Raw genomic sequence first — 6000 nt, 5'->3', positions numbered from 1 at the left:
GGTCTATAAAAGGCAAGCAGATGTGCTCTGTGGCATGTCTGGGCTGATGTTTTAAGGACTCATACCCAACTCACTGCATCCCTCCTCCTACCCCAGTCACACTGAAATACAGATGTTAGCATAGAGATTCATAAGCTAGGGTACTGTGTCACTCTGATGAGCATAGCTGCCCTGGAAGTGTCACACAAGTAGAGACAATGGTGAAGGAGGCTTTGTTGTCTGGCACCACTGTGATGCTGGGTTCTTTATTGTGATGGCATTGCCCAGCCATCTTGGCAATGGAACACAGGAGTTCTGAAATAAAGAGAAAAACGACACGGAAATTATATTCAAACTTGTTAACATTTCTAAACATTTAATGTGCTTTAAAATGATAAATGTATTTATCCATTAAAGAAGTATCAATCAAGCACTTATATGTTCCTTGCGATTATAAACACTGGGAAATACATTAAATATGATAGACTAGGAGTTGTAGAGAATGTCTCGGTGACTAAGAGCACTTACTGTTCTTGTAGAAGATCCAGGTTCATGTCCCAGCACCCACAAGGTAGCTCAAAACCTCCTGAAGCTCCAGTTCCAGGGGATCTGATGCTTTCTTCTGACATATGTGTGTATGCACACGTGTACATAGACATTCAGACATGTTCATACACACACACGTACATTGAAAAGTCTTTATAAAAATGTCAGGTGAGATGTTACTCTCACATAAGCCAATAAATTAGTAAGAATATAACAGGTAAGGATGCACTGCTTTCACTCAGTCCAAGCCTCCTAATATCCCTGGAAGGAGCCAGATGCATGATGGGCCTGGAGGGCCAGAGGGGCTTCTGGGACAGAGTCACTGCACCAAATGGCTGCAGCTCTCCAAACGGCTCTAAAAACCACAAAGCGGGTTCTTTAAACTTTCCTGTAGATTCCAAATTGCTGCAAGTAGGTCTATATTTTATCTTAAATCGGAGTAACAGCAGAAAAGGGTAAGTAACAGTGGGTGAAATAGTAGGATAATAGAGTTCTCAGAAAACCCAGGAGGCCCGGGCTTCCTCCCGAAAGCGGAGGGTCATATTCAGTTACACCTGCAGATGGAAACGATAGAGGCCTAAGTGGATGCAGAAGCCAAAGTTGGCACCTCTGGACGTAGAGGAGGCCCCCCAATTGAAAAGTTATCCCATAAAACATCCATCAAGATAACAGTAAAAGGGGTGAAATGTGTACACACACAAAAGCAATTGAAAACACATTTGCCTAATTATACAGACAAAGATATCAAGACGGGTGGTGAAAGGGGGTGAAAACCTAGGCAATTCAGAATCTTCATTGTACTGGAACCCAACTCCTCAGAGCTGTCAATATGGCCCCCCAGGCCAAATACCACCAATTATGAAAATTTGAAAGATTTAATAAGTCTGCGAAGCACTTGCGAAGGACAGAGGATCTGAAAGAGACAAGCCACGAGTCTGTTTTTGTCAGCAATGGCCCTTCATAGCTCTGCATGAAGCTAACTTCATTAAATCGGTCTGCAAAGGTCAAGTGGGCTGTGTCTTCTCTGAACTTCCTTCCTATTTTGTAGCTCAGACTGAGAAGCTGGATAGTATGCTGTATTTCCAAAGACCGGAACACATTGATGTCCAGATGTTGATTCCCTGTGGGATGATATCAGTCGTTTGGACGATGCAGTTTTACACGCTGCTCTGCCATTGCCAAGCTAACTCCTTCAGTGCCTGACCATCTTCAGCAATCCACTTTGAACTACTTACACAAGAAGAAGCCAGTACCTATTCAAGTCGATAACAACAAGACCTGACTTGAACAGATTGCTGTAAGTCCACACTCTACCCAAGTGATAATTTAGCATAGAGTACAGTTCACTCCAAGACAGCATTTCTTCAGCTATGTAAGTTCTGCTGGGAAATTTGACTTTTTTCCACCTACCCTAATAGAGCAAAGGGTTTGAGACGCTGAATGACTGCCCTGTCCAAAGGAGGATCCCAGGATTGAAGTTCCTATTATAAAACATTTCACAAACAAGGCCTCATTTTTCTTTCTGCATGCCTAATAAGTCGTTAATGCCAGACACCACTATCCCAGGTGCAAGGAAAGGGAGAAAGTCAGAATTCCAGCAGTTATGTATGGGTCATGCATGGTTCTTGTTTTTAAGAATTTTTTCATATTTCTACATTTGTATGGTTTCCCATCTTAATATTTTATTATTATGAAAAAGTAAGTTTTACCATTTTTTGAGTGAATGTCAAGAGATATTTCTTCTCTTGCTGTCACCAGCACATTGGCCTCTAAGCCCCACACTCTTCCTCATTGAGAAGTATGGTATCTGCTTTGTTGATACTCATGGGAGGCCTGCCCCTTTCTGAACAGAAACAGAGAAGGAGTGGATTGAGGGGGAGGGAGAGAAGGTGGGGAAGGGAATGGAAGTAGAGGAAGGAGGGAAAACTATGGTTGGGATTTAAAATGAATGAATGAATTAAAAAATAGGCATGGTATCATGCTTTTAATGTTCACCCAGTGAAGAAGAAAAGAAAATCGCTGGGTGGTGATAGTGCATGCCTTTAATCCCAGGACTTGGGAGATAGAGACAGGCAGATCTCTGTGAGTTTGAGGTCAGCCTGTTCTACAAGAGCTAGTTCCAGGACAGGCTCCAAAGCTACAGAGAAACCGTGTCTTGGAAAACCAAAATAAAGAAAAGAAAATCAACATTTTTTGGAATCTCACTAGATGTTTTTGGACTCTTGAAATACACCAAATTATCCCAATTAATTAATCTTACCATCCTAGGAGATGAGGTGACTCTCTCATTTTCTCTTTGATTTGAAAAGTGGCTCAGAGAAGGTACTGGCTAGCAGAATATGTCAATTAACAACAGATAAGTCAGAATGCAAACCCATGTCTGGCTGATTCTAAAGCCAACATGTGCAGGTCAAGTCTCCTAGTGCCAACTGCCTGGCGTTTCCAATCCTGCCTTCCCTCAGCTCTATCGCCCATGAAGGATGGAAGACAGATGCCTCTCTTCTGTCAGGATTTAAGTTCCTATTATAAAACATTTTACAGAATCTTATATGAGATGTCAGTTTCCCATCTCATATAAGATCAAAAGCAAGCTCCAGGCTGTGGCCTCCAGGGCAACTTGGCATAACTCAGCTTGGCCAGGTTCAAACACACCAGAAACAAGGTCCTGAATTCAGTAACTCAAATGAGCAAAACGGCCTCTTAAATCCAGCCACCAGGCACGCTGCATCCTGTCTGGGAAATCTGTTTCCTAGGTTTCTTTCTTGTCCTTCTTTGCAAGCCTTCCTTGGTCCAGCAAGCAGAGCTCGATTTCCCCCTTTGTCTGCCGTTCCTTTCCTCCGGTTACTCAGCAGTGTTCCCCATTGCTGAGGATCACTGCTCATTGCTGAGGAACAGGCTTGTTCCTCATTCTCTTGTGTCTATCTTTATCCATGCCAGCATCAGAAGCCAGACACCAATGCTACTACCAAAACATTTTAGTGACATTTATGAGGATTCCTTCCACAGTAAGATCATAGTTGCAAATATCAGGAAATAGAACTTGCACATGTCTTCTTGAATGGCACAATTCAAACTGCAGCCGTCGCCCATACATCAGCCCATCCCCTTCTCCCTAAGAATATGGATAAGCCTCTGCCATCTAACAAGATCCAGAAATGCTTGCTTTGTTTCCCAGTCTTCTGACTGACAACCAGATCTCTTAGGCAAGACATTGGGTATCTCATATTAGACATGAGATAAACACACGTGACTTCAGGTGTGCTTACATCATCTATTATACAAGATCCCGAGTTGCAGTAATCCCACAAAGGGAACAATGCCCTCCCTCTATTTTCTTGTCCATCTGTTTTCTATAATGTGATTAATAAATTCGCCATCAAGTCCACCACCCAGATGAGAACCCTGAAAACTTTTCTAGGTTCTTCTCTGTCCCCACTCTGCATAGGAATCCACCAACACAGGCACTCATCCGTTTACCTCTCACTCTCTCCCAAGTCCCTTTGCTTGTCCTGTGGTACTTGTCTGCGCCCTCCTTGTCTTTCTATGCACTACTGTAACCGTTCCCTGTCTTGACTCTCTTGATTCTGCCTTCAGTTAAACCCACTGATTACACAGTGACTTAAATTTCACATTAAAGGCACCTGTGTCCTGTGGAGCAGGGCGCACTGACATCTCTCAGGTGCTCTGGGTTTTAGGCCATGTTTGTTATTTTTCTTAACTATAATGTATTAATGATTAGAGAAGAGGAACAAACATGGGATCTAGGAAGAGATGCCTTTAAGACAGTGGGGAAGGGAAGGGGCTCATGATATTCTATCTCCTGAGCCAGTAAAGCTTGTCTTGGGGCTTTAGGCGGTTTGTTGAAACTCTCTCTAGGAACGTAAAGTATTACTGTATGACTGAGATGCCATGAAGGTGTAGAGACTCCCTGCATGTATACACTCCCTGCAGCAGCCTGAGGAGTTGTTATTTTTAGAAGCATGTTATAATGTAATTACTGGGGGCTGGAGATGGTTCAGAGGTTAAGAGTAATGACTTCTCTTCCTGAGGACCCAGGTTCAACTCCCAGCACCCACATGGCAGCTCACAACTGTCTGTAACTACAGTTCCAAAAGCAACACCCATAGCAAAACACCAATGTACATAAAATTAAAATAATAATAATAAATATGATGTAATTGGAGTATACTGGTTTCACATCTTTATGGCTAAATACCTGACAGGTAACTCAAGAGAGAGAAAGTGTTCATTTGGGTTCCCAGTTTCTAAGGTACCCAGCTTGCTTTTCTGTTGCTGTGATGTTTAAGCAACTTCGGTGAGGAAAGGGTTTTACTTACATGTTATAATGGGTCATTAAGGAAGCCAGGGTAAGAGCTTGAAGCAGTAACCACACAGGAGTGCCGCTTGCTATCTTGCTTCTCCTGACTTGCTTAGATACCTTGCTTACAGATCCCAGGCCCACCTTCCTAGCGATGGTGCTGCAACCAACACTGGAGCCTCCCACATCTATCAACAATCAAGAAAATGCCCCACAGATCGGCCTGTCTGATAAGGACAATTCCTCAGTTCCTCAACTCAATTCCCTGTCCCCAGGTGTGCTTAGGTCTGTGTCCAGTTGGCAGAACAGTGACATGAGGATACATCATCACAGTGAGGAAGGCATGATGGTAGGAGCAGCTCCTCTCCCTAGGGGCAGGAGTGTGGAGCCAGGGGCTGTATCTCCACAGACTAAGAATTAGAGGGATTGACTGGGCTGTAATCCATGAGTTTCCTCTCCTCCCATAATCCTCCTTCCTCCAACTAAAACACACCTTCTAAAGGCTATTTGATCCCCCAAAACAGATCCATCTACTTGGCACTGAAGGGTCAGACATATTAGCCTATGGGGAGCATTTTACCCCTGAAGCATAAGATGGGAGTCACTTCCTAAACCCAACTCTATATTCAGTCTCCTTAGAATGTGTCAGTGGCAAAGCCTTCACGTTTACAACGGAATCGAATTATAGCATCCTGGCCCAGTATTCTGTGCTGGCATGGTCTTACAAAATCTCACCTAAAGGTGGTTCAACAAGTATAAGTAGCTTGCCATGGCATCTCGCCTCTCACCATCCAACCTGCATCCATATCTTTTTGGATCATGTTCTCCAGGTCAGACTCGGAATTCCTCCAGGTGGGGTTTAAATAGGACTTCCTTGAATGTGCATCATTCTGTCACCCGTTGAAAGGACAGGCACATTTCCTAACCTCTATATCGTGGACTCTTCAGGCTCACAGTTAAATAGAAATCAAATGATATTAAAACTCCAAGAAGATGCCGGCCTAATTACAGATGTAGAATTGGTCTGTGACCCTGTAGCACGGTTGATAATCCCTTGATATAAGGGATAAGTGGGGACATCTTCCAAATATCTCCATCAGAGCCCCTCCCTCCACCACTGTGTCAAATGGACAACTGATGCTAACTCATCAGTGATT

This window comes from Alexandromys fortis, unplaced genomic scaffold, assembly GCF_014885135.2.
Source record: "Alexandromys fortis isolate MF-2015 unplaced genomic scaffold, M_Fortis_MF-2015_v1.1 scaffold_98, whole genome shotgun sequence".
NCBI classification, from domain to species: Eukaryota; Metazoa; Chordata; class Mammalia; order Rodentia; family Cricetidae; genus Alexandromys; species Alexandromys fortis.
This window is presented reverse-complemented; position numbering follows the sequence as displayed.